This window comes from Pygocentrus nattereri, chromosome 4 (assembly GCF_015220715.1).
Source record: "Pygocentrus nattereri isolate fPygNat1 chromosome 4, fPygNat1.pri, whole genome shotgun sequence".
Classification (NCBI taxonomy): domain Eukaryota; kingdom Metazoa; phylum Chordata; class Actinopteri; order Characiformes; family Serrasalmidae; genus Pygocentrus; species Pygocentrus nattereri.
In genome coordinates this window covers 23,083,121-23,107,399 of record NC_051214.1, presented here as the reverse complement: position 1 = coordinate 23,107,399, position 24,279 = coordinate 23,083,121, and the positions used below count along the sequence as shown (strand labels likewise).

The following is a 24,279-nucleotide window of genomic DNA, read 5'->3' as shown; positions in this document are numbered from 1 at the left end:
CAAAGACACATTGTGGACCCTTTTATATGGGATGAATAATGCATGTAAAGTATTAATATCATAGACAACTACTGCCAAAACTCAATGATAACAATGCTGATCTTAAAACCTACCTCTGCATGGATTGCTGCTATTAATAGGCATGAGCAGATTTGTCACATTATATCCCATCAGGCATGTACAGCTGTAGTTTCCAACAGCATTGGTGCAGTTTGCATTTGGACCACACACTCCTGGAATCTCAGTACATTCATCCACATCTTCGTTAAAGAAAATAAAGAACAGAGACTTTTAAATATTGTCTGTTAAACTGTCTTTATTCTAGTCCATAATATAGAGGTTTCAATGCAAGTGACGACCTTTATTTGTAATAACGTGCACTTTGTGTCATTTTCTACAACACGTACATCTAAAATAAGCGCAACACCAAATGTAGTCTACTGCACAAATATGGCGGCTTATACTTGGAGTTGTCACAGACGAATTCACCTTTTTACAAGTTATTTCTTTCAGCACTTGCACGTTTTAACATTTAAGAGACAGCGGAGTATTTGTAAAATGAAAGTATCTATATGAACAACTGCAATATTTTATATCATACAATCTTGAAATTTCTTGTTTCTCAGGAACCATCCCAGTGACATCATGTGTACTGTTTTACATGGTACTAAAGCGTTTAGAAAATATTACCGTCAAATATTATTGCTGACACAGAAAGACAATTGTAGAAAGACTGGCAAAGGTACCTCTACATGGGTTGCTGATGTTGATGGGAAAGTATTGATCTGTCACATTATATCCAATCAGACAGGTGCAGCTGTAGTTTCCAACAGCATTGGTGCAGTTTGCATGTGGACCACACACATCAGGAATCTCAGTACATTCATCCACATCTTGATTAAAGAAATTGATAAAAACACAGAGAATTTTAAACATTGTCTATTAAACAGTATTTATTGCAGTCCATGATCTAGAGGATCAAACAAAATGATGGCTTTTATTTGTAAACCAGTGGATGGTGTACTAACTTTTGAGATTTTCTAGAACCCATGTATCAGAATCCAGCTGGAGGTGAGAGATAATCTAACCTCACACTAATAGACAAAGAATGTGATCACTAGTTTGGACCTCACACCTATCTGGTTAATGCCTAGAACTTAGGGGACTGTAAAAGAAAGGGTTACCTACTTTTAAACACAGTGTTTAAGATGACACAGCAGGAAAATGTACTACAAATGCTTTTGAGCAACAACTATAGCATCTGAAAACATACTATGTTTTATATGGTCTAAACGATCCTTGAAAAAACTAGCGTTAAGTGCAAATACTCAGGGATGGTAAAAGTATCGATTGATGAACGTACCTCTGCATGGGTTGCTGATATTGATAGGCATAAATGAATTTGTTACATTGTATCCACTCAAGCATGTGCAACTGTAGTTTCCTATAACATTGGTGCAGTTTGAATTTGGTCCACACACTCCAGGAATCCCAGTACATTCATCCACATCTTGATGAAAAGAAAAGTCAGCAAAGGAAGACACTTTTTAATCATTGTCTATTAAATAGGATTTCTTCCACTACATAAAGTAGATCAGTCTCAAATATCTTTACTTGTAACACAGTGGATGTTGTAGAACACGATGATCTGAAACAATCAGCATCTTTAGATCTAATCTGTCTAACTATTCTCACACTTCTATTGGCCTACGCTTATAGTCTTCACAGAAGAACTGATCTTCTCTCTACTTAGTTTCAGGACAGCAACATACATATGTGTTTAAGAAAAGGCAGCAGTAAACTTGATGTGAAAGTACTGCGAGCAACAACTGGAGCTTGTTATCAAATGTATGAAATTCCTGTCAGAAACTATTCTAATGACTATTTTGTACACAATTCTAGAGGATTCTATAGGGTACAACTCACTTAAATGAATTGATGGAACAAATCTGAATGACTTATCAATTTGTGAAGTAATATTAATAAATAAAAAACAGCTTAAAACCAACAAAAGAGCGATTTCATCTTTGTGAGTGGAGCAAATCGCTAGCCAGTGCAGCCATCTATTAGCTGACATAACAGATCTGGCTGTTAGTGTTTTCTGCCAAGCATGTAGAGCTAACTGTCCAATGATGTTGAGTTAGGGAGAGTTTGAAAATATGTATGAAATATGTATGAATATGAAAACATTAGGGCGGAACACTGAACTGTCACTTAATATCTTACCAGTACATGGGTTACTAACGCTGACAAGCAGATTTGCATTGGTTGCAGTAAATCCCCTCCAGCAGGAGCAGTTGTGTCCTCCAATTGTGTTGATGCAGGTGGAGTTTGGACCACATATAGATGGTGTAAATAGACATTCATCCACATCTGCAATGAAAGATTTTCCCTTCTTAGAATTTTAATATGAGCATATTTCTAGTATTAACTGACAGTGGAAAAGACTTCAGTGTGACAGAACATTTATATGTAGGTACTTGCCTCTACAAGTGTTATTAACGCTAATCATCAGACTTGAGTTTGTTTCAGTAAATCCTCCCGTGCAAGAGCAGTTGTATCCTCCTATAGTGTTGGTGCAGATGGAGTGTGGACCACAAATAGCTGGTTCAAGCGCACATTCATCTATATCTGTGAGAGAAAGTAAAAGTTTATCTTGTTTTCTTTCATCAGCAGTTTCAATCAAAATAATTTCAAATAATTTCAGTGAAACAATAAACCACTATTCAATAACAACATACAGGCGTCAGTGTTACACTTTCACTTCAGTTTCTTGTAGTTACTCTATTTAGTCAAGGGTAATTGCCGCCTCCTACTATGTTGACGCTGGTGGGAACTACTGTTCAGATGTTTGGAGTCAATGTTTTCAATAACATAAAAATAAATTGGGTTGCACATAAATGTATCAAATTAATTCTGCATGCTAGTGCAGTGCAACGTAAGTTTTAGATGTGCTCAGAGAGATAAATACCATGACTACATACAGACTGAGAAAGCTGTATTACATAAGTTATAAAAGGTCTAAAAAATTTCAAAAATGAAGATCAAAGTTGACGATGATAACCACTTAAAGTGGGTGTAAATGGATAATTACAGCAGTGTTTATAATTTAAAAATGTTCTCCTCTATTTTCAAAATACTTTAAACATGGAAAAAAGTCATTGAACAGTTGAAAGTAAAAAATATTTGAAACATTTTTCTTGTTTTCTGCATTAATTGGTCATAAAATGTGACACATTATAGGGACAAAAGTATTGGGACACACCTCTTAATCATTTAATTCCGGTGTTTTATTCAGTCTCATTGCCACAGGTGTATTAAATCAGGCAGCCTGCCTTTAGATACATTTGTAAAAGAACAGGACATTCTAAGGAGCTCACTGAATCTGAGTGTGCAGAATGCCACCATTGCAACAAGTCAGTTGGCAAAATTTCTTCCTTTGTAGACATTCCTGGATAAACTGTGAGTGGTATTATTGAATAGTGGAAGCATTTAGAAAGCTCAGCAATTTAGGCATGATGTTTCAGACCATGTAAAGTTACACAACAGATCACCGAGTACTGAGGAGCTTAGTGCATAAAAGTCAGCGATGCTCTGTGACTCAATAACTGCAAATGTCTGAACCTCCTCTAGCAATAACGTCAGCACAAAAACTGCGCCAGGAGCTTCATGGCATGGGTTTTGATGGTTTAGCAGCTGCATGAAAGCCTTACATCACCAAACATAATCCCAAGTGTTGGATGGAGTTGTGTAAATCACTCCGTCACCGGATTGTGGAGCAGCAGAAACGGACAAATCACGCTTCTCTGTTTGTCAGTATGATGGATGAGTCTGGATTGGGAAGAACATTTTCTCTTCCAGCATGACTGAGCCTCAGTGCACAAATCAGGCCCATAAAGGCAAGGTAGGGTGAGTTTAGTGTGGAACAACTTGACTAGCAGAGTCTCCATCTTTCAAATCTGAAATGTTTTAGGCAAGATCACTTACCTATACATGGGTTAATAATGCTGATGGTTAAGTTTAAGCTGGTTGCAGTAAATCCAGTCCAGCAAGAGCAACTGTATCCTCCTGCTGTATTAGCGCAGTTGGAATTTGATCCACATGTAGATAGTGTAGATAGACATTCATCTACATCTGTGAAACACATTGATTTAATTTATTATATGTTTAAGTACATTTTACAAGCACGCATTGTCGATATTACGTGTGTTTTCATCCATAAAACCTGAAAGGCCTTTGACATTACTGAACCTAAAGCTTGATGACTTACCCCTACAAGGGTTACTAATGTTAACCCTTAGACTTGAGTGTGTAGCAGTAAATCCATTCCAGCAAAAGCAATTGTATCCTCCTACTGTGTTGATGCAGGTGGAGTTTGGACCACATACAGATGGAGTTAACAGACATTCATCCACATCTGCAAAAATTGATAAACAATTCTTTTTTTGTAAAGTTGCTCATTTTCACTGTTAGCAGTCATAAAGCTTCATCTAACAACACAAAACCAGCTTACCACTACAAGAGTTATTAACACTGATGCTTAGACTTGAGTTGGTTATGTTAAATCCAGACCGGCAAGAGCAGCTGTATCCTCCTACTGTGTTGATGCAGGTGGAGTTTGGACCACAAATGGACGGTTCAGACAAACATTCCTCCACATCTGTAATGACAATGACCTGTGATTCTTGCACCAACATATTTTCAGTATTGGAAGAGTGATTTATCATTGAAACACTAACCGTCAACAAAACACAATACCAACATTTAGACTCTCACCTACACAGGAGTTATTAACACTGACACCTAGACTTGAGTTTACTGCAGTGAATCCAGTCCAGCAAGAGCAACTGTATCCTCCTACTGTGTTGTTGCACATGGAGTTTAATCCACATACAGATGGTGCAAACAGACATTCATCTATATCTAAAAGAGAAATATGATTATTTGGTTAATATTTTTTGTTTTCACAGCGTAATGGTGGTAAAGTACATTTTCAGACCATGTAAATATAAAGGAAAATTACACATCCTTTGAAAAGTAATAAAGCACAGATATTTTGACAATATTTTCAGTGTGAGACTGAACTAATTCACTATAAACACCATTACCTTTTTTTACCCATGCCAGTAAATATAGAGCCAACTGTAACACATATAGCATTCTGTTATTTCTAAACCATCAAGCACCTCTAAGGTCAATAATTAACACACATAAGTATGTTGAGAAACAATTAGTTGTTTTTTTGCATTATAATTATTATGCCCAAATAGCTACTACATGTGAGCAACAGCACTCACTATTAACTTAAAGATCTAGGAATCTGCACAATTAAACAAACTGTATTTGCCCCCTTGCTACTATGTAAAACCCCTTCCTGTCCCTACGCCCCTGCACATTGTCTCTATGTTTGAACAGATGATACAGAGCAAATACAAAAACTTGCTGCATCTTTAATAGTCATATATGTTCTTTCTGTCACTCCAGCACTAGTCACTCGATTCCACCCATTCAGATTTAGGTCTTTGTCCTCCAAAATTGCCACAATGCAGCTTGAATTGCTGGTTGTTTATCATTCTCACAATGCCAAAATTAGCCTCTGGTGCTAATGAAGATGTGAAATAAAAGTAGCTTAAGCTACAAGTTTCATGCACAGGTTTATCCACCCAAATTTAAGCCTTTACTGTAAAATTGCATCAGTGAGGCTTTGATGAGTGGAAACAAGTCTGCATTATTGTGTGTACAGCTGTTTACGATGTTGGTCTCAAATGATTATGAAAAAGGGCAATGAATGAAAAAATTATTATTGTGCAGCATTGCGTTTCACAATGATATAATTTTTTTCCTGCTACAGGGTCCGTGAGACAATCAACTATAGGTAGGTTTCATGTTAGATGTATTATACTAGAAATTGTTTCTATAGTTTTATTTAACGCAGCTCATGTTTTTGGAAATTTGAATTATGAACTGAAAAAAAAATCTTGTTTACCCCCCCTTAGACGCAGCTTAAGATAACATCTTATTTTCCAGCTTATCCAAATTTTCCGTTCCAACTTAAATGGCACAGCATTTCCACTCAGACACTGGAGGAAAATCTGAATAGTAAGCTAACTTCAGCTTTCTGCCTTGGACAGCTGACTAGCCTTGTTGTATAAAATAGCTGATGGACAAAGGGTGCTTATGAAAAAAATTGACATGAATTCACACTCATGTCCTGATTGGGAACACTTTGACTTCCCAGACGAGTACAACTGTTACAGGCAATGAGTGGTGGCCTGAATAATGACAGTATGCCTGTGCTGTTCCACTTCAAATTCATATCCTTCTTCACAAGTCATGTCCTCGTGCACATTAACTATACAGAAATCAACACCAAGCAACACACTGGAACTACAGAAAGCAAAGAAGTTCAAGAAACACTGAACAGCTGGAAGGTTGACACAGACAAAAGCAGCTGTGTAACTAACATTTCTTCAAATTTTTTATTTCGTAGGTCCAGTGCAAGTTGATCAAGTTGACCGCTCAAACATGGCGAACGCGCAGACGCATCACCTCAGAGTGAGAATAATAGACAACTTATTCAAATTTCTGTCTGTACATTATACTTCTTGAATTTGCACATTTACAAAATCCGTTGAAGAGAATTTCAAGCAAGCAGATCACACACTGTTGAACTTTCTTCACATTAATATGTGTCTTGATTTAAAGATGATATAAAAAACATTCTATTTTCTGTGGTGGTGGTTGGGATAGTGTAGTGGTTAACACCTCTGCCTTCTACACTGTAGAGTGGGGTTCAATCCCCACCTGGGCAAACACCCTACACTATACCAATAACAGTCCTTGGGCAAGACTCCTAACACCACCTTGGCCTACCTATGTAAAAATGATCAAATTGTAAGTCGCTCTGGATAAGAGCGTCAGCCAAATGCCATAAATAAATATATTTTTAAATTCAACAGCAACATTAAACTGGCATTTAATATCTTACCAATGCAAGGGTTACTAATGCCGACATTTAGATTTGCATTGGGAACAGCAAATCCATCCCGGCAAGAGCAGCTGTATCCTCCCACTGTGTTGTTGCAGGTGGAGTGTGAACCACAAGGTGATGGTGTGAACAGACACTCATCCACATCTGCAAAATAAGTACACAGATGTGATCACGTTTGAAAATTAGTCTTTTAGGAGATTCATTTTATTATTTAATATTTTCAGTTTCGAGTTCAAGTTTTCAGTCAGTTTACAGCATAAGTGTTTGGATAATGACGAAATACTGCAGGTGTCTCAAACTCGCACATCGCTAATTCAACAGAAAATGCTGAAACATATTGAAACAAGCATTTTTCTTATTGAACTTAAAATCACTTGAGCAGATTTATTTCATATCTTATCTATGTGAGGGATAATAGCACTGATGTTTTGAGCTTATTGCAGTGAATACAATCCAGCAAGAGCAACTTTATCCTCTTACTTTGTTCAGCAGCAAAAATCTTTGTATCATAATTGATTCAAATGTATCATTCGATCAGCACATAGGCAGCATCACTAGGACAGCTTTTGTACATCTTTGCAACATTACCAAGATAAGAAATGCCCTATCCCTGCATGATGCAGAAACATCAGTAAATGTCTTTATTACTTCAAAGCTAGACTATTGTAACACACTACTATCAGCATGCACCAGCAGGAATTAAAGCAAACTTCAACTATTTCAAAATGCTGTGGCCAGGGTCCTAATTAAAACTAGAAAATTGTATCATGTCAGTCCAGTTCTATCATCACTTCATTGGCTGGCTGCCTGCCAGATTCCTTATTAATTACAAAATTCTTATATTGACGTATAAAGCCCTACATGGGCTCGCTCCTGAGTACCTGCAAGACCTTATTTCCTATTACGAGCCACCATGATTACTCACATCATAGAGTGCTGCCTTATTAATAGTTCCTAGAATTCATAAGGCTGCAGCTGGGGGATGGGGGAAGACTTTTTTTATAAAGCCCCCAAACTCTGGAATGATCTTACAGAAAATGTCCGGGCATTAGACACGGTCACAATCTTCAAATCTTGGCCGAAAACTCACTTGTTCAGTTTAGCTTTTGGTAGGAAATGTTACCCCTTAGATAAGTTGTAAAAAGTGCTACAAATGAATTTGATTTGAAGCCACACAAGACTACATACCGCTGTTCTCAGAAAAAAAAACTTGTATTTCCAAAATGGTAACTTTACAGGAGAAGAAAAACACACCCTTTACTGTTAATGTAAGTGAATGGAACCAGACATTTTGCAAGTAATTCTGGGTCATTTCTTTTAGGCCAGTCATCATGAAATTTACAGGTATTTTCAAATTATGTCAAAAACTGAAAAACGTCAAAAATGGAGATACAAGGCTTTCTACCGACAACAGCAATATACAGGTTTATGCACAGTTCAGTCCCGTAGAGACATGTAAGAGATAAGAAAGGACCACAAGAGTAAAGGACCACCATCACAGCGTCCCAAGCCTTTTCCTGTGCAAACTAGCATTTGGAAAGTAAACACTAAGTGTAAACGTTGTTTTTAAGCCTGATGGAAGTAAAAAAAAATGCTGTATGCATGTTATTTCAGCTGGATGATAATTCTGGTTGCGACTGCCTTTGGCTGTGGAACTTTTGGCTGTGGGTTTTTTTTTGTCTATTAATGTTTGCTAGTTGTTTGCCTGATGCAACTCTTTGACCTGTGTGAATAGCGGCTTTGTTCTCACAGGAGTTTTTTTAATAGATCTTTTCTGCTGCTTACAGCAAGGACTTAAACCATCATGTCAGTTATTCAATCATAAAGACATTTGTGGACTACGCAGCACTTCTGTTCTTCAACTGCCATATTGGGGCCTACTAACAATACCAATGCTGGATTACCACCTTTCATAAAGAACCAAAGAAAAAGAAAAGTCAGACTGATCCTTTGCTTAATTCAATTAGCTTGGTATTAGCTCGGTTTATACAGAGACTGAAGATGTGTATATAGCATGCGGGTGTTTGTTACTCCTGGGTGTGTTTATTGCCTTGCAGGTGGGAGTGACACCCACAGGGATCCTTGAGACAGAACATTATATTTTGGCTTCTGCTTCTAGTTTGTTATGGTTCTTTGCATATTGTCAGAATCCAGTGAAATATATTCTAGGCAAATTTTGGATCACATACTGTATGTTTCCACATATGAATACATTAATGGAGTGTAAAGAAAACAAACATTTCTATGTTTAACAGCAAAATATTAAACTGATATTTAACAACTCACCTGTACAAGGGTTAGTAATGTTTACAGTAAGATTTGAGTTTGTAGCAGTAAATCCAAGCCAGCATGAGCAATTGTATCCTCCTATTGTGTTGGTGCAGGTAGAGTTTGGACCGCAAACAGATGGAGTGGACAGACATTCATCCACATCTGTGAAATAAATACAGAGGTTTTGTCTTGTAACTGTGTCTATCAGCAGATATTATGCACTGGCAGAGGAAATGATCACCCATCCATCCATCCATCCATTATCTTCCGCTTCTCCGGGGTTCGGGTCGCGGGGGCAGCATCCTAAGCAATGAAGCCCAGACCTCCCTTTCCCCAGCCACTTCCACAAGCTCTCCAAGGGGGATTCCGAGGCGCTCCCAGGCCAGCTGGGCGATATAGTCGCGCCAGCGTGTCCTGGGTCTTCCCCGGGGTCTCCTCCCGGGTGGACTCGCCTGTGACACCTCCCGAGGGAGGCGTCCAGGAGGCATCCTAACCAGATGCCCGAACCACCTCAGCTGGCTCCTCTCGACGTGAAGAAGCAGCGGCTCTACTCCGAGTCCCTCCCGGATGACTGAACTTCTCACCCTATCTCTCAGGGAGAGTCCAGACACCCTGCGGAGGAAACTCATTTCGGCCGCTTGTATTCGCGATCTTATTCTTTCGGTCATTACCCAAAGCTCATGACCATAGGTGAGGGTGGGAACGTAGATCGACCGGTAAATCGAGAGCCTTGCCTTATGGCTCAGCTCTTTCTTTACCACAACAGACCGGTAAAGAGCCCGCATCACTGCTGACCCAGCACCAATCCGCCTGTCAATCTCCCGCTCCCTTGTACCATCACTCGTGAACAAGACCCCGAGATACTTGAACTCCTCCACTTGAGGCAAGAGCCTATCCCCGACCCAGAGAGGGCTCTCCACCCTTTTCCGCCTGAGAACCATGGTCTCGGATTTAGAGGTACTGATTCTCATCCCAGCCGCTTCACACTCGGCTGCAAACCGATCCAGCGAAAGCTGAAGTTCGCGGCCTGATGTCCCCAATAGGACCACATCATCTGCAAACAGCAGCGATGTGACCCTGAGGTCACCAAACCAGACACCCTCCATCCCTTGACTGCGCCTAGAAATTCTATCCATAAAAATTATGAATAGAATCGGTGACAAAGGGCAGCCCTGACGGAGTCCAACTCTCACTGGGAACGAGTCTGACTTACTGCCGGCCATGCGAACCAAACTCCTGCTTTGTTTGTACAGGGCCTGAATGGCTCGTAGCAAAGAGCCATGTACCCCGTACTCCCGAAGCACCTCCCACAGAATACCCCGGGGAACACAGTCGAATGCCTTCTCCAGATCCACAAAGCACATGTGGACTGGTTGGGCAAACTCCCATGAACCCTCCAGAATCCTGGAGAGGGTGAAGAGTTGGTCCAGTGTTCCACGACCAGGGCGGAACCCGCACTGTTCCTCCTGGATCCGAGGTTCGACTATAAGCCGGACTCTCTTCTCCAGTACCCCTGCATAGACCTTGCCAGGGAGGCTGAGGAGTGTGATTCCCCTGTAGTTGGAACACACCCTCCGGTCCCCTTTTTTAAAAAGAGGCACCACCACCCCAGTCTGCCAATCCAGTGGCACCGCCCCCGATGTCCACGCAATGTTGAAAAGGCGTGTCAGCCAAGACAGCCCCACAACATCCAGAGCCTTGAGGAACTCAGGGCGGATCTCATCCACCCCTGGAGCCTTGCCACCAAGGAGCTTCTTAACTACCTTAGCGACTTCGGCCTCAGTAATGGACAAGCCTATTCCCATGTCCCCAGACTCAGCCTCCTCACTGGAGAACGTGTCGGTGGGATTGAGAAGGTCCTCAAAGTACTCCTTCCACCGCCCAATGACGTCTTCAGTCGAAGTCAGCAGCACACCATCTCCACTATATACAGTGCTAGTGGCACACTGCTTTCCCCTTCTGAGTCGCCTGACGGTTTGCCAGAATCTTTTCGGAGCCGACTTAAAGTCACTTTCCAAGGCCTCACCAAACTCCTCCCATACACGGGTTTTTGCCTTGGCGACAACTGAAGCCGCAGATCGCTTGGCCTGTCGATACCTGCCAGCTGCCTCTGGTGTCCCACAGGCCAACCATGCCCGGTAGGACTCCTTCTTCAGCTTGATGGCATCTCTCACCTGGGGTGTCCACCAACGGGTTCGAGGATTACCGCCCCGACAGGCACCAACTACCTTACGGCCACAGCTACAGTCAGCCGCTTCAGCAATGGAGGAACGGAACATGGCCCATTCTGAGTCAATGTCCCCCACCTCCCCCGATATCTGGTCAAAGTTCTGACGGAGGTGTGAGTTGAAGATCAATCTGACAGGTTCTTCTGCTAGACGTTCCCAGCAAACCCTCACTATACGTTTGGGCTTGCCTGGTCTGACCGGCATCTTCCCCCACCACCTGATCCAACTCACCACCAGGTGGTGATCAGTTGACAGCTCAGCTCCTCTCTTTACCCGAGTGTCCAAAACACATGGCCGCAAGTCCGATGACACGACTACAAAGTCAATCATTGAACTGCGGCCTAGGGTGTCCTGGTGCCATGTGCACTTATGGACATCCTTGTGTTCAAACATGGTGTTCGTGATGGACAAACTGTGGTTTGCGCAGAAGTCCAAAAACTGAACACCACTCGGGTTCAGATCAGAGAGGCCATTCCTCCCAATCACACCCCTCCAGGTCTCACTGTCATTGCCCACGTGAGCATTGAAGTCCCCCAGTAGGACAATAGAGTCTCCAGGAGGAGCACCTTCAAGCACCCTTCCCAAGGACTCTAAGAAGGCTGGGTACTCTGAACTGCTGTTCGGTGCATAAGCACAGACAACAGTCAGGACCCGTTCCCCAACCCGAAGGCGTAGGGAAGCTACCCTCTCGTCCACCGGAGAAAACCCCAACATACAGGCACCGAGTCGAGGGGCTATGAGAAAGCCCACACCTGCCCGCCGCCTCTCACCATGGGCAACTCCAGAAAAGAATAAAGTCCAGCCCCTCTCAAGGAGATTGGACCCAGATCCCAAGCTGTGTGTTGAGGTGAGCCCGACTATATCTAGCCGGTATCTCTCAACCTCGCGCACCAACTCAGGCTCTTTCCCCGCCAGTGAGGTAACGTTCCAAGTTCCAAAAGCCAATTTCAGCAACCGAGGATCAGAACGCCAAGGCCCACGCCTTTGGACACTGCCCGATCCACAACGCACCGAACCCCTACTACTGCCCCTCCCATTGGTGGTGGGTCGATGGGAGGGGGGACTCATGTAACTCCTTCGGGCTGGGCCCGGCCGGGCACCATGAGTAAATGCCCGGCCACCAGACGCTCGCTGGCGAGCCCCTCCCCCAGGCCTGGCTCCAGGGTGGGGCCCCGGTAACCCTGTTCCGGGCAGGGTACACAAGTCCTGCTTTTGTGTCTTCATAGGGGTTATTATGGATCACACTTTGTCTGACCTGTCACCTAGGACCAGTTTGCCATGGGAGACCCTACCAGGAGCTTTTGCTCCAGACAACATAGCTCCTAAGATCATTCAAGCACGGAAACCCCTCCACCACGATAAGGTGGTGATCCAAGGAGAGGAGGAAATGATCACTAAAATTTAAAATACATTTAGAGTTAATAATATTCAAGTTTATTAACTGACATTTTAATTTCGAAATTTAGCAAAAAAACAGTGTTTTTGAATTAAAATGTGCAGAGCTGAGTTTTCTGTAAAAGTTAACTCATTTAAGAAAAAACAAACATGTAATTTGACTAAAGACACTCAAACTTTGGGTTTTAAACTGAACATCAAGGCATGCGTTAGTACACAAGGAGCAAAATGCAGCCGACTTCAGTGTTTGTGTTCACAATGTTGTACAATACTCAATATATATATATAAACTTATACACAGGCCTATGGGCCCTGACCAAATAAACATGTTTTGTTAATTGTTAATATAAAAAGAATTAAAAACATAACATCTACAAATGATTAAAGCAAATAACATTGATTTGCAAATGTTATTGCAAGGTTCATATGTATTTGACTAATTTTAAATTTACATTTTTTTTATTTTAAAATTAAAATTCAAACAGTAATTGCCCTAATTATAACCCTACTATATCAGTGTTCAATAACACCCCGCCCCATGACAGACATCACAGCTTGCAAACAGTTTTTGTAGCCAGCTAGGAGTCTTTCTTTTCATTTAGTTCTTCTAGAGCTACAATATTTTGGGCTGTGTTGCATGCACTGCATGTTTAAGGCTACGTTCACATTACCAGGTTGAAGTGGCAAAAATCCTAATGTGTACCCTAATGTGACCCAGATCTGATATTTTCAGGTCTGTTTGGACACGAAATCCAATCTTTTCAAATCCGATTTGAGCCATTTTCATATGTGGTCCTAGATCGGATACGTATCCGATTCATGGGCATGCGACCATAATGTGATGCTCAGATCGGAATTCATGTGCTTTTTTCCCCACTGTGCATACGCCATCATTCAGCATTACTCTGGCAGCTGCACCAAACAGAAGTTAAAGCCTGTAAACGATGGAAAATAAACACATCCCAGGCTTTTCACCTTCGTCTCGCTCTAATAATGAACAGCTGAAAGCTATTTACTGTTAATTATCTTCACAGGGAAGGCTGGTTCTTACTGTTTGCTGGTCTGTTTGCTGATGATGCACGTGACACACACAATTTGTTCTTATGACGTTGCTGAGTAGGATGTGCACATGCGGGTTATTTCAGGATGCCAGTTCGTTCAGATTAATGACCGACTTGAATCACTTACCTAAACGAGAGTGAGCCATCTTGTCAGAGAGATCGGATTGGAGTGAAAAATCGGATTTGAGGAATGAGACTTGTAATGTGAACGTAGCTTAACAAGGTTTGAAGTGTCAGAGAATTTACTACAGTCTGAAATTTATCATCAGCTGATAATTTCTAATGAGAATCTTTGACCCAAGTTCTAAAACTCTATCCCAGAAAGTGTCCAAACTTTTGCACATGCCACAATTTTTTTTTCGATTTTATAAGTTAATGATACATAAAGTAGCTGTGCATTGTACTAACATTGTACTTTATAATAATGCATATTATATAGATTTAGATTGTGGCTGTGTATGGGCAGTCTCAAGGATCTTTAAAAATAAAGTATACACATAGCAAATTAGAGCCTTTCAGTTTTCACAATGTATGAACCAATCGAACCATAAAATAAATGTAAAACTAATAGACAAGGCACTGATGAGGCTATTTTAATCTTTAAAACTTTTTTGTTTTAAATAAAACATAATAACTTACCTATACACGGGTTCGTAATGTTGACGGCTAGACTTGAGTTTGTAGCAGTAAATCCATCCCAGCAAAAGCAACTGTATCCTCCTACTGTGTTGTTGCAGCTGGAGTTTAATCCACATACAGATGGTGCAGAAACACATTCATCCACATCTAAAAGATCAAAGTGATTAATATTTAATTCATGTTAAATATGAAGTATAAGAAATATGTACACCAAAGGAAAAGAAGGGCAGGGTGAGACACAGCATGAAGAGGGTGACTAAAACGTAAAAAGTAAAATATGTGCAAATAAATGATGCCAGGAGCCAAAGAAAAAGATGTTGAGTTTTACTCAAAAAAGATTACATTGATCAAACATTTCAAATCTGACAACTCAATTTTATTGAAAGAACAGATTATATATGATTATATATATATATGATTATATCCATTCAGGCACATGCAAGTGTAGCTTCCTGCAGCATTGGTGCAGATTGCATTTGGGCCACACACATTAGGAATCTCAATGCATTCATCCACATCTTGATTAAAGAAAGTGACAAAACAAAGAGACTTTTGAACATTGAGCATTAAACAGTGTTCAATGCAGTCTGTAATCCACAGGTTCAAAAGTTTGCATTTGGTCCACACACTTCAGGAATCGCGATACATTCATCCACATCTTCATGAAATAAAAATTGTAAATACAGACACTTGATTTTCTATTAAACAGTTTGTAATCTAGCAGCTCCAACTCAAATGAAAGCCTTTACTTATAAAAACACTGGATGCTGTACTAACCTGTGAATTTCTACAGCCCATTATCTGAAACAATCTAAATTTACCCACTCTCGCACTAATGAACACCAACAGTCTTTACAGAATTACTCACCAAATTACGCTAATGTCAAGAAAAAACAGTAGGAGGCGATGAAGTTATTTTGAGCATAACTGTCATAGTACATCACTGTCTATATCTCAAATTGGTACAAACTGATTTTCAAATGTTCCTCTACATGGAGTGCTCACATTAATAGGAACATACAGATTCATCACATTATGAACAGTGGATCACACATTTCAGGAAACCCAGCAGATTCATCCACAGCCTGATTTATGAAAGTGAAAAACCAAAAAGACTTTTAAACATTATCTATTAATCAGTGTTTATTCAAGTCTGTTATCTATATCAGGGGTGTCTACTGTTATCCACAAAGGGTCAGTGTGGTTGCAGACTACACTTGTTAAATCAGTTGGGCTCCGTTTTCAAAGGAATGGTCTTGTCTACTCCTGCTTTGCTGGAATGAATACCTGCAGACACACTGTCCCATTGTGAACACGATTAGACACCTCTGATTTAGTTGGTCCAATCTGGCTCAGACTGCCCTAGTTTTATTATGTATCAAAAATATTTTACACTGATCATAATAAGTGTGGGCAGTCGTGGGCCGAAGGTTAGGGAAGGTCACTGGTTCGATCCCATGAGGCGCTGTGGATAGGGCTGCCCAATGCCCTGAGCAAGTGTGCTTACTGCCCCCTAGTGTGTGTGTTCACTAGTGTGCATGTATGTGCGTGTTTCACTGCACGGATGGGTAAAAGGGAGAGGTTGAATTCCTCTGTGTGCAAGCACAGTTGGCCAGTGGTTCTGTATTCATTCATTCAGTTCATTCATAACATAATGTTGTGCTTTGCCCCATTGTTTCAGCAAAGTAAATCTCTCACTAGCAGTCTGCCACCCTCCTCTCCCTAAGCCTTCAGCATTGTTCTTTTGTGCATGTCCAAACAAAAATATCGTATTTGGTGAGAAAATCTGATTTGGGCCACTTTTTACCTGGTGCGTGAACGTAACCTTAGCTGCCATGTAGCAGACTGTACGTGGCGGAATCACGTGACAACACACGTGGTTGTAAGTTTTTGAGGGGACAGTACATGAAGACACAGAGTGGGGAAAGGATTAACAGAAATGTTAAAAATCAAAATAACTGGCAAGATTATGTGAGTTAGAGGTTCTGAATGTCGTTTTTGATTACTTTTCAATTAATTGTGCAGCGCTACAGCACAGCTTCGCTCCGTCTACCAGGCCCACTAGCGTCTCTTAGCAGTGAGCTAGGGGATAATAGCACAGTGCATACTTGGGTTAACCAACACTTCACGGAGGTGGTCTAAATCTAGGTACGAAGGGCATACATTGCGGCCCTAGTAAGGGTCCACGACATTGTTTGCAGACTTTTATGTTGAAGAGCCTGAATACAATTTAAGTGGTTGTTTTTTTGGGACAGATAGCTGTGCTTTTTGGGGGACAGATGGCTTTGCTTTTAGCTTCTGTTTAATTTATTTGAAGGCTGAAATTTATGCACTAATCTTTTTTTGCTCTTTGTTTGTTTTTTTGACCATTTATAAACTGTTGAAGTCCTTTATTATGCTACGTGGGTATGAACATTTTGTTGGGTCATCATCATTCTTGCCCGTGCAACCAGTGTGTTCATGATTAATTGATTAAAGCACAAAACTGTTCAGAGCACAATACTCTTCATAAATCTAATTTCTTAATGCTCTGAACTCTTGTGTGTTTACACATTACACATGCGGTGTTGGGCTGAACTTACGGAGAGTAAAAGTGTGGAGGTACCGTGTCCTTCACTCTGTTTTCCTCCTAAATGCCCTGCTGTTTGTGTGTGTGTGTGTGTCTGTGTGTGTGTGTCTCTGTCTGTGAGGGTGGACAACATTGACTGGCTGCTGACTGGCTACAGCTGCTAAAGGAGAACCCTACACCGGACACTTAAATGTTTCAAACATCTGATATTTCTACATAAAAGGATATGGCTGTATTGATTTAAAAAATAATAATGTGGCAGGTCCACCAGACCACTGAGTACATCAACACCACACAAGGGTTAATTTGCAAAGGATTCATACATTTAACTTTAAACTGTACACATTTTTCCTTTGAGGGAGCATGTCCCCTAGAGGGCCAGTGCAAGGACTGTGCTCCAGTCGCAATAATCCAGTTTTTTTTTTTTTTATACACATTTCATACACAAATACGTCATATTGCAAAAAATATTGTGAAAGATTGGAAAAAGCACTGGTTGACAAACATACCTCTGCATGGGTTGCCAACATTGATAGGAAAGGATAGATTTGTCACAGTGTATCCTCTCAGGCATGTGCAGCTGTAGTTTCCAACAGCGTTGGTGCAGTTTGCATTTGGTCCACACACACCAGGAATCTCAGTACATTCATCCACATCTTGATTAAAGCAAGTAACAGAACAAAGACATTTAAACATGGTCTATTTTACACAATTTATTTCAGTGTATAATCTAGAGGGTCAACCTTAAATTACTAAAACTTCACTTGTAGTACACTGAATGGTGTACTAACACCTGCTATTTTCTCAAACCCATTTATCCAAATCAATGTCAAAGATAATCTAACTATTCTCACACTAATGAACATCTACAGTCTTATAGAACAGTTGAAAAACATTGCTGTCATAGGTAATTAATGCCAACACTCAAACATAAAAGCACAGATTTTCAAACGTACCTCTGCAGGGGTTGCTCATATTAATAGGAAAGTAGGGATCTGTCACATTATATCCTCTCAGGCATGTGCAGCTGTAGTTTCCAGCAGCATTGGTGCAGTTTGCATTTGGACCACACACTCCAGGAATCTCAGTACATTCATCCACATCTTGATTAAAGAAAGTAAAAAAAAAAACAAAAAAAAACAAAGGCACTTTTAAATATTGGCCTTTATTTATGGTGTACTCGATGCTGTACTAATTTACTTACTTCTCTTACTCCAAATCAAGCCGCATGTTAGACATAATTTTAGAAATGTTTAAGAAATGACAGCTGTAAAGTTTTGTAGTACCACTTATTAGTATCATTCCGGACATTTCTTGTGTAGCCCTGTTTTGTATGAGATGGATAATGCTTGAGAAGTATTACTATCATAGGCAATTACTGCCAGTACTCCAAGATTCTAAAAGAAAAGATTTTTAAAAGCACCTCTACATGGATTGCTCCCACTAATAGGAGAGTTAGGATATGTCATATTATATCCTCTCAGGCATGTGCAGCTGTAGTTTCCAGCAACATTGGTGCAGTTTGCATTTGGCCCACACACTTCAGGAATCTCCATACATTCATTCACATCTTGATTTAACCAAGCAAACAAACAATGAAGTTTTTTGCCGCTGTCTATTAAAACAGATTTTTTTTCTAGACTTTTTTTCTTTTTCATAGATCCCATGTGTCAAACATAAGGTCTGGGGGCAAAGTCAGGCCTGTGGCACAATCCTATTTGGCCTTCAAAATGATTTAAAATTTTCTATTAATTAATTCTATTTCACAATGAGCTGCACTACAATTCCCAGCATAAAAATCAAATAAAAAAAACAGCTGGACCACAGATTTGTTCAGATTTTTTAATATGGCCCTTTCAGTGGTTGACCTGAGTGCTGCTGGAGTTTATAAACAGCTTAGTGTCACTGCTGGACTAAGAATAGTCCACCAATAAAAAATATTCAGTTAACAGCTTCCTGGGGTGCAGCGACTTGTGAAGGACTAGAGGATGACCAACACAAACTGTGCAGCAGCAGATGAGCTATCGTCTCTGACTTTACATCTAGAGGGTGGACTGACAAGGCAGGAGTGTTACTGCAGTGCTGAGAATGATCTACCACCCAAACAGTACCTGCTCTCTGAGGGCCCATAGGGGTCCTGCCCACTGAAGAACAGGGTAAAAGGGGGCTAACAGAGTATCAGAGAAACAGATGGACTACAGTCTGTAACTGTAGAACTACAAAGTGCACCTATATAGTAAGTGGAGTGTAGGATATTATATACACAGACATGATATATTATATATGTGTGTGTGTGTGTCTGTGTGTATATATATATATATATATATATATATGCTGGGGATTGTAGTGCAGCTGACTGTGAAATGGACTAATAATAACAAAAATAGTAAGTATTTTAATTTCGAGGCCTTGTGAGCCATGGGGTGTAGATTACAATGTTAGCCTTAGATAACAGCACTGACCAACACATACCTCTGCATGGGTTGCTGACACTGAGAGGAATAGTTGTATTTGTAACATTATATCCAGTCAGGCATGAACAACTGTAGCTTCCTACAGTATTGGTGCAGTTTGCATTTGGACCACACACTCCAGGAATCACAGTACATTCGTCCATGTCTTCATTAAAGAAAAAAAAATGAACAGATCTTTTATTTATGATCTGAAAACATATTTTATAAACATAATATGCCTAAATAAGTGCTTCTTAATCTATTTCACAGTACACCCCATTTTTTGGCTTAAAATTCCCACGGGGGTCCTGATCCCCAGGTAAAGAAACCCTCATCAAAATAGTCAAATCCCCGTAGCCTGTACGCTATTGCATCTGAATAACAATCTGTGGGATTTGAAAACACTACAGTTTAATGAACACATCAGTTTAATTTAACTCTTGTAAGAATTTACTTCATTCTTACATGTAAAAATGTAAAATTTTCTGGTGTAGTGTTTGGTCTTTTGCACAGATTTAAAACAGGCTCTACACATGCTTTGATAGGTTTGAGTAATAAAAGAAGTGCTATAAGTCTAGATAAGATAGATTGTAAGCTGACTGATATTGTACAAATGCTTTTATTTACCTGGAGTTGGACATACTGTGATATCTATAAAACAACAACAACAAAATTACATTAAGAATAAAATATAATAACTCAACAACAGTCAACACTCAGTAATTCTTTTTCAATGATCACTGTACTGTGTTGCTTTTTAAACTGGTCAAAAATCTCAAACTTCTACAAAGCAGGGAAAAATTATAAAGATATTTCACACTTCTAAGAAAAATCTAATCTTACACCAATGCCCATCATTTTTATATTAAAGATGATACATACTGGCCAGCTCTGTCATTGGTTGGCAGAACTGTCCATCATTTGGAACGGCTCTGATGCATCCACATGTGACATTATTAATGTTGTCACAGGGTCCATACGCTGCGCACTTGTTACACGGCCAGAAATACTGATCCTCACACCGGCACTGGTATCCAGTATTATTCAAAAGACACACTGTGAATTAAAGGAAATACAGAAAATGACTTAAAAGAGGAGAAAAACTGGACTCTTCCATTTCTTGCTCCAGTTAAGTTTCAACAAAATACAAATACAAACAAATAAATGAAAATACAAATAAATAAAATAATTTTTAAAATATTAAATCATTATTTTGTGCAATTCTGGGTAAATGAACAAAAGATTGAATGAAAAGTATCTAAATAAAAACAAAGCATTCAAATTACAACACTTAAGCGTTTAACTGCTATAAAATACATGATAAGATGTGTGACATTTTATAGCAGTGAGTCTGAGCACAGACAGAGAGGACAGTTACCTGTAGTGATGTTGAGTTCAGTGATCTGATCGTCACTTATTCCAAAGGGTAAACTGAGGTTCTTCAGAAGAGTTCTCAGCTGATTAAGCACTGCTGCATCCACTGTGTCAATCTCAATCTCAACCACATATTCAGTGGGAGGCGGCGCTGTAAACAACATTATTTAGAATGAAATAACATCAACCTCACTAAAGAGACTCAGAACCACAACTCAGACCAACTCTATTTCTATGGAGGTTCTAAGTTGGAATATTTTAAAAAAACTCTAATCCTGTATTTCTCATGAGCTTTAGATGCTCCTATGTCATTTTAGTACCTTTTAGGGTATAAAATTAACACATAAAAGCAAATAACAATTAATTATTCAACATAGGTTGTTTGTAATGATTTAAATTCTAAAAAGTAAATGAATTAATAAATGAAGAAATTAATTTGTAATTTAATAACTGTTTTGTATAATTGTGGGAAAAGTACCAAAAGATTCAACAAACAGACAGAAATGAAAATAAAGATAAAAATAAAATTAAAGCATCTATATTAGAGAATCACATTTTTAATTGCTGAAACATTTTGTTGGGTCATTATCATTCTTGCCCGTGCAACCAGTGTGTTCATGATTAACTGATTAAAGCACAAAACTGTTCAGAGCACAATACTCTTCATAAATCTAATTTCTGGTGTAGTGTTTGGTCTTTTGCACAGATTTAAAACAGGCTCTACACATGCTTTGATAGGTTTGAGTAATAAAAGAAGTGCTATAAGTCTAGATAAGATAGATTGTAAGCTGACTGATATTGTACAAATGCTTTTATTTACCTGGAGTTGGACATACTGTGATATCTATAAAACAACAACAACAAAATTACATTAAGAATAAAATATAATAACTCAACAACAGTCAACACTCAGTAATTCTTTTTCAATGATCACTGTACTGTGTTGCTTTTTAAACTGGTCAAAAATCTCAAACTTCTACAAAGCAGGGAAAAATTATAAAGATATTTCACACTTCTAAGAAAAATCTAATCTTACACCAATGCCCATCATTTTTATATTAAAGATGATACATACTGGCCAGCTCTGTCATTGGTTGGCAGAACTGTCCATCATTTGGAACGGCTCTGATGCATCCACATGTGACATTATTAATGTTGTCACAGGGTCCATACGCTGCGCACTTGTTACACGGCCAGAAATACTGATCCTCACACCGGCACTGGTATCCAGTATTATTCAAAAGACACACTGTGAATTAAAGGAAATACAGAAAATGACTTAAAAGAGGAGAAAAACTGGACTCTTCCATTTCTTGCTCCAGTTAAGTTTCAACAAAATACAAATACAAACAAATAAATGAAAATACAAATAAATAAAATAATTTTTAAAATATTAAATCATTATTTTGTGCAATTCTGGGTAAATGAACAAAAGATTGAATGAAAAGTATCTAAATAAAAACAAAGCATTCAAATTACAACACTTAAGCGTTTAACTGCTATAAAATACATGATAAGATGTGTGACATTTTATAGCAGTGAGTCTGAGCACAGACAGAGAGGACAGTTACCTGTAGTGATGTTGAGTTCAGTGATCTGATCGTCACTTATTCCAAAGGGTAAACTGAGGTTCTTCAGAAGAGTTCTCAGCTGATTAAGCACTGCTGCATCCACTGTGTCAATCTCAATCTCAACCACATATTCAGTGGGAGGCGGCGCTGTAAACAACATTATTTAGAATGAAATAACATCAACCTCACTAAAGAGACTCAGAACCACAACTCAGACCAACTCTATTTCTATGGAGGTTCTAAGTTGGAATATTTTAAAAAAACTCTAATCCTGTATTTCTCATGAGCTTTAGATGCTCCTATGTCATTTTAGTACCTTTTAGGGTATAAAATTAACACATAAAAGCAAATAACAATTAATTATTCAACATAGGTTGTTTGTAATGATTTAAATTCTAAAAAGTAAATGAATTAATAAATGAAGAAATTAATTTGTAATTTAATAACTGTTTTGTATAATTGTGGGAAAAGTACCAAAAGATTCAACAAACAGACAGAAATGAAAATAAAGATAAAAATAAAATTAAAGCATCTATATTAGAGAATCACATTTTTAATTGCTGAAACATTTTGTTGGGTCATTATCATTCTTGCCCGTGCAACCAGTGTGTTCATGATTAACTGATTAAAGCACAAAACTGTTCAGAGCACAATACTCTTCATAAATCTAATTTCTGGTGTAGTGTTTGGTCTTTTGCACAGATTTAAAACAGGCTCTACACATGCTTTGATAGGTTTGAGTAATAAAAGAAGTGCTATAAGTCTAGATAAGATAGATTGTAAGCTGACTGATATTGTACAAATGCTTTTATTTACCTGGAGTTGGACATACTGTGATATCTATAAAACAACAACAACAAAATTACATTAAGAATAAAATATAATAACTCAACAACAGTCAACACTCAGTAATTCTTTTTCAATGATCACTGTACTGTGTTGCTTTTTAAACTGGTCAAAAATCTCAAACTTCTACAAAGCAGGGAAAAATTATAAAGATATTTCACACTTCTAAGAAAAATCTAATCTTACACCAATGCCCATCATTTTTATATTAAAGATGATACATACTGGCCAGCTCTGTCATTGGTTGGCAGAACTGTCCATCATTTGGAACGGCTCTGATGCATCCACATGTGACATTATTAATGTTGTCACAGGGTCCATACGCTGCGCACTTGTTACACGGCCAGAAATACTGATCCTCACACCGGCACTGGTATCCAGTATTATTCAAAAGACACACTGTGAATTAAAGGAAATACAGAAAATGACTTAAAAGAGGAGAAAAACTGGACTCTTACATTTCTTGCTCCAGTTAAGTTTCAACAAAATACAAATACAAACAAATAAATGAAAATACAAATAAATAAAATAATTTTTAAAATATTAAATCATTATTTTGTGCAATTCTGGGTAAATGAACAAAAGATTGAATGAAAAGTATCTAAATAAAAACAAAGCATTCAAATTACAACACTTAAGCGTTTAACTGCTATAAAATACATGATAAGATGTGTGACATTTTATAGCAGTGAGTCTGAGCACAGACAGAGAGGACAGTTACCTGTAGTGATGTTGAGTTCAGTGATCTGATCGTCACTTATTCCAAAGGGTAAACTGAGGTTCTTCAGAAGAGTTCTCAGCTGATTAAGCACTGCTGCATCCACTGTGTCAATCTCAATCTCAACCACATATTCAGTGGGAGGCGGCGCTGTAAACAACAT

General features: G+C 39.0%; 3 long non-coding RNA genes across 3 annotated transcripts; all 3 read right to left on the bottom strand.

The window, feature by feature from the left end:
• Window positions 1-18,638: 18,638 nt before the first annotated feature.
• LOC119263310 lies at window positions 18,639-21,089 on the bottom strand. The gene is made up of 5 exons (XR_005130232.1): window positions 20,986-21,089; window positions 20,490-20,663; window positions 20,235-20,258; window positions 19,627-19,773; window positions 18,639-18,724 (listed from the first exon to the last, which is right to left on the bottom strand). It is a non-coding gene; the product is annotated as an uncharacterized LOC119263310 (long non-coding RNA).
• A 688-nt stretch (window positions 21,090-21,777) lies between these two features.
• Window positions 21,778-22,656, bottom strand: LOC119263312. The gene is made up of 3 exons (XR_005130234.1): window positions 22,553-22,656; window positions 22,057-22,230; window positions 21,778-21,825 (listed from the first exon to the last, which is right to left on the bottom strand). It is a non-coding gene; the product is annotated as an uncharacterized LOC119263312 (long non-coding RNA).
• A 688-nt stretch (window positions 22,657-23,344) lies between these two features.
• LOC119263311 lies at window positions 23,345-24,223 on the bottom strand. The gene is made up of 3 exons (XR_005130233.1): window positions 24,120-24,223; window positions 23,624-23,797; window positions 23,345-23,392 (listed from the first exon to the last, which is right to left on the bottom strand). It is a non-coding gene; the product is annotated as an uncharacterized LOC119263311 (long non-coding RNA).
• Between the last annotated feature and the right edge of the window lie 56 nt (window positions 24,224-24,279).